Below are 12,278 nucleotides of genomic sequence, written 5' to 3'. Positions count from 1 at the left end.
CACAACATAACATGTTTTAAAACAGTTATCTGTCAGCAAATACACGATGTTACCAAACGCTTCTATCACAGTGGTTCCCAAATGTACACAGACTCACAGTGTGATTCTAGACAAGCACCACTTTCCCTAGGAGTTTACCAAAACTAATTCACTACAGTGCAAGTGGTAAGGGAACTGCACACAATCTACATATTTCACGACTGCACTTTAGTGTCAATGCCTGACTCATTTAATCAACGCATGACTGGCTTCTAATGCTACTAAAACTTGACAACATGACAGGATTTCAAATAGTTATCTGTCAGCAAATAAACAATGTTACTATATGCTTCTCTCACATTGGTTCCCAAATGCACACAGACTCACAGTGAGATTCTAGACAACAACCACTATCCCTACGAGTTTACCAAACCTTATTTACTACTATGGAAGTGGTAAGAGAACTGCACACAATGTGCATATTTCAAAAGTGCACTTTTGTATCATTGCCTGACTCATTTAATCAACGCATAAGCAAACACTGGCTTCTCATGCTACTAAAACTTTACAACATGACAGGTTTTAAAAGAGTTATCTGTCAGCAAATACAAGATATTACTAAATGCTTCTCTCACAGTGGTTCCCAAATGCACACAGGCTCTCTGTGTGATTCTAGACAAACAACACTATCCCTTGCACTATACCAAAACACATTTTTTCATCTACAAGGAGTACTACATTTTACTGCAGAAACATAACTCATTTCACAAATTCATAAACAATGACTGGTTTCTAATTCTACCAAAATATAAAAACTGCATAGTTATCTGTCTACAAACAGATGAAAAAAACTAATCCTTATCACAAAATTGTTTCTACATGCACACACACTGTCAATAAGATTGTAGAGAAAAAAAAGTACTCCCTACACTTTAGCAGAAGAAAAACATTAGTCTGATTAAAATAAAAATAGTCTACATACATCCCCTCACAATTAAATAACTCACCTTTCAAGATGTTTTGTAGATTAAGAAGTATATCAGTCACACACCAGATATCAGTCACACACCAGATTTTCTTATACAGAATCTCTGCACTGTGCACCTGTCAGCAGAACCAAAGAATGGCAAAGTTTCCCTCTCATTTTCCACACATATACATGTAAACATCAAATCACATTCCTTCCCACATAAATTCAAAAGCAAACACACATTTCTATTGTTTAAACATTTCAACCCTTTCCAAATGACATAAACTTCAACCCTTCCCCCAATCTGCCTTCTGCCCGTTACCATAGAAACAGGTCATGGAACACTGTACTGAGCACACAGGTCACAAGTTCAGCACACACAATGTTGCTAATCAAAACAGCAAGTGTGCTTGACTTCTCAACATATCAGCTTATCATATATAATGTTCCTTACAATCAGTTTTTGTTAACCAATAAGAATCATGCGTTTAAAAATAGAAATATGCACCCTACCTTTCAGTGTAGAAGGTTGTCAAACAACCAATGATTTCTTGTCTTTTTTCAAAATTGCATCTTAGCCACCATTTTAGAATCATATTACTTTCCAAACTGCCATTTCATTTACAGAGACCATCTGAGTGCATCCAGACCTCCTTACAAGATGCTTACAGTGTGGATTGTGGGACACAGCTACATTTTCTGGAGCCAAAGGTATGCAGAAAACAAAGGCATTCACAAAACCTAGGTTTGCCGAATGTAGACATTAAATGGATTGGACATAGAGGGTTAAAGTGGCACCAATTGATGCCATTGGTGAAATCCTTCATGCATATCCAACACCCTGACCTCATAATAGTGCACTGTGGTGCCAATGACCTAGGCACTTTGACTGGGGTAGGTCTGGAAATGCTTATGAAGGACACCTTTGCAGAACTGATTTCACTTTTCCTTAAAACTGCCTTTGTGTACTCTAAAATATGCCAAAGGCAGAAATGGAACTGGTCCGATCATTTTTGTCCACAGATTGAGAAAGCTGGGAAACATGTGAATAAATCTGTTTCTGCTTTTCTCCGAGAAATGGGGTCCATTTACAATAACAATCAGCGCTTTCATATGCAAGAGATGTATAGGAGAGATGGAGTACACTTTACTGATGAAGGAAACAGAGTCTTCCTCAACAACTTTAGACTCTGTATAGGTACTTACTTATAAGTACCAAAAACTCTCAATGAACACAACGGCTCTTTTTAGAGCCACTCAAGAACAAAACACTTAAGCTTAATCTTTATCTCCCAACAATTTCATTTTTTTTCCCTTGGATCCGAAAACCCACCGCGAGAGGATCCGTGCATCCAACGCGATAGGATGCGCGCACCATGCGCGCATTTCGCGTTTTTTTTTTTTAAAGGGGGGCACCAGGGGGTCCTTCTGGGACCCCCTAAGCACCTCTAGAGGGTCAGAGTATTTCCACTCTGCCCCCTTTATATGTTTTACACACTTATTCCCCTTGCTTCTTGAGCCTCGCTTCTACCGAGGCAGAAAATGGCCGCCAACAGTTCCTGGTTTCGGATGTAGAGAGACACTCGACAGCCAATTAGCATTCTGCACGCGATCGGGAGGGTGCGCGCTCGGTTCGGGGAGGGTGCGCTTACGGTGCAGGTACGGTCCACGGCCCCTCTGCGGCCATAGATATCACTAACTTTTTTACCTTAATTTTCTCAGGAACTACTGAACAGATTCACACCATATATGCAAAAGGCACGAGTCCAAACTGAGGACTACCTCTTTGCCAAATTTGGTGTCATTCCGTTCAGCGGTTCGGGCTGTAGCTGCGACAACAGATCCAATGGGAAATTGCATGGGGAAAACGCGTTTATATATTTGACCAACCCTAATCCTTTCAACTTTCCTTAAAATGTAATCTTGAGTGAATTTGCAACTTGTATATTTGTATCTGTAACCACTAGTATCTGTTATAGTAGACTTATGTACTTACTACTATTCTTGTGCGAATGTAGAGTTTATCCGTGTGTATCTTTTATGTAATTAATGTACTCTGAAGTCCATTTGTAATTTAACTGGTTCTATTGTAAAGCGCTCTGATGCCTTCAGGTAAAGTTTGTGCTATATCAAAATGTATAAATACATAAATAAATAAATTGTAATTAAAAGAATGCTAGGCTTTTTAATTCAGAAATATTTATTCTAACTGGAGCATACTTTAGCTTACATTCTGTGTTTCTCCCGAGGCGAAAAGTGCCTGGATGGTACCGAGCATTTCTTTAAAAATTGTCTTGTTGTCATCTGGCCACTACCAAGAACTTTGGGGGGCCAGGCATCAAGATGGGGGAGCCGGGCCCTGCTGGGCGCCCCCATGGCTACGGCCCTGCTCTCACCCCCACCCCCAGTACCCTGCATCCTCCTGCACCCCTACAGACTGTCCCTGCAGAGCAAGATTCCCATGCTTCACTGTGACATGTTGTTCAATCTACCCCTGCCCCCACCTTCTCTCATTCCCCTAGTGCTCTGCATCTGCGCCACCCATACAGACTGACGCTGCACACCAAGGTTCCCATGCTTCCGTGTGTCCTGTCATTTCACTCTACCACTGCCCCCACCTTCTCTCATCCCCTCCAGTACCCTGCATCCTCCTCCACCCCTACAGACGGTCCCTGCGCACCAAGGTTCCCATGCTTCCCTATGTCATGTTGTTTCACTCTACCCCTGCCTCCGCCCCACCTTCTCTCAATGCCGCCCATCATCCCCTTTGGTATCGCTTTGTTCGCCCTAAGTTGGCAAGGTATGCCCAGACATGGGTTCCTTGCTCACTTTGCCACTGGATTCAAGATAACCTGGCTGATGAGGGTTATGAAACCGAAACCGGTCCCAGGATGTTTGTTTCCGGTCCAGGGAAGACATGGCTTGGCAGTTCGGGCTGGACTGTTCCCATGAAGCACAGGGTGAGACTGATTTGCATATGGCCATGTCTGAACTGGGGTGGTGGAGTGAGCTAAAGAATGATGATGGATTAAACCCAGATCAGTTGACTGGGGGTGATTGTTTGATTTGCTCAAACGCTCCGTCCATCATCCCCTTTGGTATCACTTTGTTCATGCCTCAGTCACTGGCACGCATCCCTGTGAGTCAAACTCATACTCCAACTGGTGGGCCTCTGATCAAACAAGTGAGCCTGCGCTAAGATGAGGGACTCCCGCCAGACGAGTGACCCTGTGGTGTAAGAATGAGAGCGATAACGCACCAAGGTGTGGGGCTCCCCCCAGATGAGTAACACTGTGGCGTAAGAATGAGTGCGATAACGCACAAAGGTGTGGGACTCCCGGTAGATGAGTGACACTGTGGTATAAAAATAGATTAAATTATGCTCCAAGAAATAAGACTCAAGCTCGCTGACTGCCACTGTGCTCCAAGAAGTGGGACCTGTGCTCAGTGAGAGACAATGCGTACCTGGGTAAGAGTGTCCGAACTATAGAGTGAAATTATCCTCCAAGGTGTTGGTCTTGCACCAAATGTTTGACGTGGCATAAGGGACACTATGCTCCAAGACATAAGTCTCAACCTCAGTGACTGCCATCGTGCTCCAAGAAGTGTGACTTGTCTACAGTGAGAGAATGTATACCTGGGTATGAGTGTCAGACCTAGTGAGTGTGTCAGAACACCTTTAACTATTTTTTATAGGGTTCGTGCCAAATGAGTGAGACTGTGGGGTAAGCATGAGTGAGATACCGCACCCAGGTGTGGGACTGCCGCCAGATGAGTAACACTGTGGTGTAAGGATAAGTGAGATAACGCACCAAGGCGTGGGACTTCCACCAGACGAGTGACACTGCGGTGTAAGGATGGACAAGATAACGCACCAAGGCGTGGGGCTCCCACCAAATGAGTGACACTGTGGTATAAGAGTAGATTAAATTATGCTCCAAGAAATAAGACTCAAGCTCGCTGACTGCCACTGTGCTCCAAGAAGTGGGACCTGTGCTCAGTGAGAGACAATGCGTACCTGGGTAAGAGTGTCCGAACAATAGAGTGAAATTATCCTCCAAGGTGTTGGTCTTGCACCAAATGTTTGGCGTGGTATACGAATGAGTGCCACTATGCTCAAAGACGTATGTCTGAACCTCAGTGACTGCCACTGTGATACAAGACGTGTGACTTGTGCCCAGCATGAGAATGTGTACCGGGGTACGAGTGTCCGACCTAGTGAGTGTGTCAGAATCTCTAACTAATAGGTGTGGGGTTCGCGCCAAATGAGTTGGTATATGAATAAATTAGACTATGATTCATGGCGTGGGACAGCACCAAGTGAGTGAGGTCGTAGTTTATAATATGAAACTGCCAATCCGTACACTCACACTAGCCTTGCCAAAAAGTAACATTGCGCCGGTCTGCTTTTCTTCCACAGAAGCGATGCTTTGAGGCGCTATAAATAGCACACATCAACATAATTCCCTACTCGTTTTGCCATCCTTGGACGGATGGATGGAACAGCCCTGCTAGGAACCCGACTTGCAAATCAACAGGCACGCAGACAGACTGGGCTATCTGATGGACGGGGGCACGCATGATCGCTGAGTGCTGCACCGTGTATTTAACGTGCTTTCTTGCACCAGGCACAGCTGAAGGAATGTTCTCTGGTCTAGAATTGCTGCCTGTTACAATGCTCTTGGTTATCGATCAACTGCAATGGGGCATATATTGGAATACATATATATGTCTCTCTGTCAAAAAGGCTGCTCCATATTGTTCTGTGTTGTCCCAAGATGTGACATCTCAAAACTGAACTTCATGTTCGGTGTTGTGTAAAATATAGGTACTGTCAGCTCACAAGCCAGTTCCGTGGCACAGCTAGCACTCATCCATATCATAAAAAAATGCATGCATTGACTCACATCTACCCGACACCAGTGTGTATTATGAAAATATATTTATTGCACAACTTGGGGTCATACAACAGCTCTTCCTGTAAAAGTCATTATTAAACGAGCAACATGTTCATAAAAACATTAATATTTAAATAACAAAAGTCTAAGCTTTTTTTTAAAAATGTTTAAATCACACATAGGACACATACAGTATCGCTTTAAATAAGAATTCAGATCTGAACCAAAGCTTTCCTGGCCAGGAGGCTTATTATGCAGGTGCCCAGTGATAGCCCAGTGCATGCCAAGTACCGGAGAGCGCTCTGTCTGACCTGCTCAAAAGGTGGAGATAACCAGTAAACCATGTTTAAAAAGAAAGATGGGGCAGAAATAGGGAAGCTACGGTATATGGATGTATAGGGATGGAGAAAAGCTGGAGACCTGGTACTTGTTCTTAAAAGGACGATGGAAGCTGGCAGGCTGGTCGAGCCCAGGCGGCCTTTGCTTTGCTGAAATGTGTTTTTTACTTTGTGTCCACGATGCAGCCCTTGATGCGGAGGAGTCCAGACTAGGTGCTAAGCTGCAATTTGAGGATTCCCACCTGCAGCAAGGGGGCGTCTTCTGTGGACTCTTCAATAGAGCCTAGAGGTTGTGCAGTCAGTAGTGATGTGCCTTACCAACAACATCTTCACTCATTCCTTCAACTGTCCCCTTCTGCCATCTCTTTTACTGTCTCTGGATGTGACAGACCCCCTGCTGGCATCATGATACTGGTAAGGAAGAGGGGCTCAGGGGGCACTCCTGGTCAGACATCCTTAAAAAAGTCTTACAGATGTTTTTGAGGGTCACTAGCTCAGAGGGCCTCCACAGAGTTGGATGGAAGTTTCTGAGGGTCAACAGTCCCTCAGGGGCTCCACGGAGTCTAGAAGAGTTGTTACAGTCTCCAGACCCCGAGATGTTTCTCACAAAGTGTGACGAGTGTTCTAGAGGTTCTCCATGGCCAAGCATACATTTGAGGGCTGGGACCCCAAGATCATTTCCTTGAAGTGATGCAGAGGTTGTTGAGTGCCTACTGGCTCGGGCCTTCACAAATATTTTGATAGAGTTTGATGAGGGTCACCAGCCCCTCGGGTGTATTTCCTTCCAAACAGTCAAACAGACGTTGTTGATAGTCACAAGCTGAGGTTATTGAGGGTCTCTTGCCCCTGAGGTACCACTCAATGGCACGTAGGCTGCTGAGGGTCCTCAGCCCCTAGGGCACCTCTCACAGGCCACAGTTCGAGTCCCCCGAGTCCACGCTGGACATGTTCCAGCTGCTCAGCTCCGCCCTCGGCTGGAGGTGAAGGGACTGTGTACTCCTATTCAGGATCTCCAGCGACTGCAGGGACGACCTCTGAGCCCTCCCCTCATCCACAGCCGAGGTGCCCTCCTCCTCCACCTCCTGGATCTCCCCGCAGGTCACCTGCAGGGTCCTGACCCTGACCAGCTAGGGCCTCCTCTGCCGGCTTCGAGGCGCCTTGGCCTGGGTGGGCCGGGCGAGCTCCTGGGTGAGGTAGCTGCACCGTGGCATCACCTCATGGTAGCTGGACCACATGCTCAGCATCTCTGCCTGCTTCCAGGACATCATCTTGGCTTCTTCAATGGAAGAAGGATTCTGTGTGGTGATGTCTAGACTTTTCAATTCAGATAATTTTTGTCTGTAACTCTCAGAGTAGATGCAGCAGTCCTGTCCGCCTGTACCTTTCAGTACCGAAGCTCGGAGCTCTAAGTCTCCATATCTCTCACAGCCCGTGCTGTTAGCTGCCGGTATCTCTCAAACTAGACACGGTATCTCTGCATCAGGGTCTGCTTTCCACCTGTGACTCTGGCAGCAGACTCCGCTTTCTGCCTTTATCTCTCAGAGTTGGCGCTCTATCGCTCGCTGCAGGCTCCGTTCTCCAATGTATCTCTCAGAGTAGGCGCTGTATCTCTGGCAGTAGACTCCGCTATCCGTTGTATCTCTCAGAGTAGGCGAAGTATCGCTTGTTTGATTTTTTCCGGCCGGATTCACGCACCCAGCGTGAATTCGGATGATTTTTTTTTTTTTAAATGCTTTTTTGGGGCCCTGGGGAACTTGTGGGACCCCCTGAGCAGGCCTAGGGGGTCAAGGTGTTTCTATCCTGCCCCCTTTTCTTGTTTTTTATGCTTTTTTAACTGTTTTCTTGTGACTCGGTTACCGAGTCACAAGATGGCTGCCAACACTTCCTGGTTTGGAGTGTTGGCAGCCAATCAATCAATCAATCAATCAATCACAGCATTTATATAGCGCACTACTCACCCGGAGGGTCTCAAGGCGCTGGGGAACGGGGGTCCGCTACTGCTCGAACAGCCAGGTCTTGAGCTGCTTCCTGAAGGTGAGGTGGTCCTGGGTCAGGCGGAGGTGGGTCGGGAGGGAGTTCCACGTCTTGGCGGCCAGGTAGGGGAAGGACCTTCCTCCTGTGGTGGCTCTTCGGATCCGGGGGACGGCGGCGAGGGCGTGGTCGGTCGATCGAAGTTGGCGTGAGGGAGCGTAGAAGTTGAGGCGGCTGTTGAGGTATCCTGGGCCTTGGTTGTGTAGGGCCTTGTGTGCGTGGGTGAGGAGGCGGAAGGTGATTCTCTTGTTGACCGGGAGCCAGTGCAGATCTCTCAGGTGTCTGGAGATGTGGCTGCGACGGGGGATGTCCAGGATGAGTCGTGCTGAGGCGTTCTGGATCCGCTGGAGTCTCTTCTGGAGTTTGGCGGAGGTTCCGGCATAGAGAGAGTTGCCGTAGTCCAGACGGCTGGTGACGAGGGCCTGGGTGACCGTGTTCCTAGCCTCGTTGGGGATCCACCGGAAGATCTTGCGTAGCATGCGCAGGATGTTGAAGCATGACGAGGAGACGGCGTTGACTTGTCTGGTCATGGAGAGGGAGGAGTCTAGGATGAAGCCCAGGTTGCGTGCGTGGTCTGTTGGTTTGGGTGCGCTGCCCAGGGCGGGGGGCCACCAGGAGTTGTCCCAGGCGGAGGGTGAAGATCCCAGGATGAGGACTTCCGTCTTGTCCGAGTTCAGTTTCAGGCGGTGCTCATCATCCACTTGGCTACGTCTGTCATCCCTTCGTGTAGGTTGGCTCTGGCGGTGGCGGGGTCGTTGGTGAGGGAGAGGATCAGCTGGGTGTCGTCGGCGTAGGAGATGATGTTGAGGTTGTGTTGGCGTGCGATGGTTGCGAGGGGGCTCATGTAGACGTTGAAGAGGGTTGGGCTGAGCGAGGAGCCTTGAGGAACGCCGCAGATGACTTCGGTGGCTTCTGATCTGAACGGGGGGAGGCGGACTCTCTGTGTCCTTCCGGCGAGGAACGAGGTGATCCATTCCAGTGCCTTCTCCTGGATTCCGACGTTGCTGAGGCGCTGCACTAGGGTTCGGTGGCAGACTGTGTCTAAGGCCGCAGAGAGGTCTAGGAGGATGAGGGCCGCTGTTTCTCCGTTGTCGAGCAGGGCTCGGATGTCATCGGTAGCTGCGATCAGGGCGGTCTCGGTGCTGTGGTTGGCCCGGAAGCCAGACTGCGAGAGGTCGAGGGATCCGTTCGTCTCGAGGAAAGCGGCCAGCTGCTTGTTGACGGTCTTCTTGATGACTTTTGCAGGAAACGGGAGCAGCGAGATAGGGCGGTAGTTCTTGAGGTCGGTGAGGTCGGCTGATGGCTTCTTTAGTAGGGCGCTGAGTTCGGCGTGCTTCCAGCTCTCCGGGAAGGTGGCGGTGTCGAAGGAGGTGTTGATGATGTCCCGCAGGTGGGGTGCGATGACAGTGTCGGCCTTGTTGAAGACGTGGTGAGGGCAGGGGTCGGTCGGAGATCCGGAGTGGATGGAGTTCATCGTGCGGATGGTGTCTTCGGTGCTGATCGGGGTCCAGGCGCGGAGGATGGTGGTGGTTCAGTCGTGGCGTGCGTCGGTTGAGGGCTGAAGCTGTTGTGTATGTCCGCGATCTTGTTATGGAAGTAGGAGGCGAGGGAGTTGCAGAGGTCTTGCGAAGGGGTGATGTTGTTGTTTCCGGCGTAGGGGTTGGAGAGCTCTTTAACGATGTTGAAGAGTTCCTTGCTGTTGTGGGCGTTGTTGTCCAGTCGTTCCTTGAAGGCAGTTTTCTTAGTGGCGTGGATCAGTTGGTGGTGTTTTCGGGTGGCGAGCTTGAGGGCAGTCATGTTGTTCGGTGTTGGGTCTCTGCGCCAGGCTTTCTCGAGGGCTCGGCAGTTCTTCTTGGAGCTCTTCAGTTCATCGGTGAACCATGGAGCTTTCTTGCTGCCGGGTCTGCTAGGCGGGGTCTTCAGGGGGGCGAGGTCGTCTGCGCAGTTGCTGATCCACTTTGCGAGGTTGGTGGCCACCTGGCTTGGGTTCGTTGCACTGGTGGGAGGGTTCATGTTCAGGGAAGTCGCGAGCTGTTCGGCTGTGATCGTGTTCCAGCTTCTGCGTGCAGCCTGTTGCTGGTGGTGGTGGATCGTGGTCCTTCTGAAGCTGAAGTGGACGCAGCTGTGGTCCGTCCAGTGGAGTCCGGTGGCGTGGCTGAAGACGACGTCCTTGCTAGATGAGAAGACGGGGTCGAGTGTGTGTACAGCGTAGTGGGTGGGGGTGGTCACCAGCTGCTTGAGACCGAGGTTGGCGAGGTTGTCCAGTAGGGTGGTGGTGTTGCGGTCATTGTTGTTCTCCAGGTGGAAGTTGAGGTCCCCGAGGAGGATGTAGTCAGCGGAGGGGAGGGCGTGCGGGCTGATGAAGTCGGCCATGTCTTCGCTGAATTGGGTGCGTGGTCCCGGGGGTCTGTAGATGAGGGTGCCTCTGAGGGTGGTCTTGGGGTTGATGAGGATCTGGAAGTGCAGGTGTTCGGCGGGTGCGAGGGTGTCGTCGGTGTTGGTCGTGACGCGGATGGAGTTCCTGTGGATGATGGCGATGTCTTCTCCTGTCTGGTTGACGCGGTCCCTCCGGATGATCTTGTAGCCGTCCGGGATGGCGATGTCGGGTGCTGAGGAGGCGTTCATCCAGGTTTCCGTGAGGAAGGCGACGTCTGGGGCTGTGGTGTCGAGCAGGTTCCAGAGCTCGACGGCGTGTCTGTGGACGGAGCGGGTGTTGAGCAGGATGCACTTGAGGTGGTTGCTGCTGGAGTTCGGCTTGGTCGGTGCTGGAGTGGTGCAGGTCCAAATGCAGGCGAACTTGCAGGAGAGGCAGCAGAAGGGCCCGTGGGTGCGTCTCGGGGTGGCTCGATAGCAGCCCGGGATTCTGCCGGCGTTGAGTGCGTAGAGTTCGGTAGCGTCGTAGGTCCGGCGGGTGGGCTGGTGTCTGCGGGCGCCAGGGGTCCTGGCTCTGGGCGCGGTTCAGGCGTGGATGGGCGCAGACGGGCTTGCCTTTGGCGCACCTTCGGCGCTCAATCGGTGCTCCCGCTGCGCGCGTCCGCTGCGCGGTCGCTCTGGGGGCGTCATAAGAAGGGATCGGTGAGGGAGGGTCTGCTGGGAGGCGGGAGCGTGGCAGCCAATCGGCTGGCGGGGGGGCGGGCCGCAGGCAGGCAGCGGCGAGAAAACCAGTGCGGGCTTGGCGGGCGGCCCTGCGGCGGCTGGGGCGCCGGAATCGGCATCGGCGATCAGGCACAGGCAGCAGGTGAGGCTCAGGAGGCAGGAGAGGCGAGGAGCGTGGGGGCGACCAGGCCGATGAAGGCGCAGTGGTCGCTCAGAATGAAGCTCATGATCGGGAGGATTCATGAATCCTCCTCGATGCTCAGATATCTATATTTTTATTTTTTGAATTTCTGAGCAATTACTGAACGGATTTACACCATTAAAAAAAAGAGAGCTTTCTGAACCAACAACTACCTTTTTGCCAAATTTGGTGTAATTCTGTTCAGCAGTTCGGGCTGTAGCCTGTTTCGATATTCCTATGGAAATGAACATTTATAAGAAGAAACAGGGTCTTAACTATAACTACCTACTGACGACGGCCAGTAGGTAGGGGTGGGTGGAATTTGCGAAATTCACTTTCACAAACTATCGCAAAAATGTTGAAAATCTCCGCAAACATGCTGGAAATATCGCGAAGACGCGGAAGTTTTTTTCCTGCCTATTCGCTCTATCTTTTTGCATGATCGCGGCTCACCAACTTACCCATGTGGTTGCTCACGGGCGCGGCCATCTTGTTTTCACTTGTCCCGCCCTCCTGCGAGGCTTACTTCCTGTTCCGGGTCGTGCAATGCATGTTCGCGCCCGTTCGCAGTACGTATTTCCTGTTCGCAAACGCTTTTACTTGTTTGCGTTGCTTCTTGCATGCTCGGGGAGAAAATATCGCGCAAACTTGTGCATGTGGTCGCAATGGGCGCGGCCATCTTGTTTTTCACTCTATTGCATGGTTCTGGGGCCTGATTTTCAATCCTCCCTGCATCTTTCCAATCCTTTGTTTGAAGCCACTATTTTAAATCTTTTTTATTTATT

At 50.0% G+C, this 12,278-nt stretch overlaps 1 pseudogene; it reads right to left on the bottom strand.

Annotated features, from left to right (window-relative positions):
• Positions 1–7,090: 7,090 nt before the first annotated feature.
• Positions 7,091–7,453, bottom strand: LOC146863163 (uncharacterized protein C11orf96-like; annotated as a pseudogene).
• Between the last annotated feature and the right edge of the window lie 4,825 nt (positions 7,454–12,278).

Source organism: Triturus cristatus, chromosome 2_2, assembly GCF_964204655.1.
Source record: "Triturus cristatus chromosome 2_2, aTriCri1.1, whole genome shotgun sequence".
Classification (NCBI taxonomy): Eukaryota; Metazoa; Chordata; class Amphibia; order Caudata; family Salamandridae; genus Triturus; species Triturus cristatus.
The sequence above is the reverse complement of the archived record's forward strand: the minus strand, read 5'-3'. Positions and strand labels throughout refer to the sequence as shown.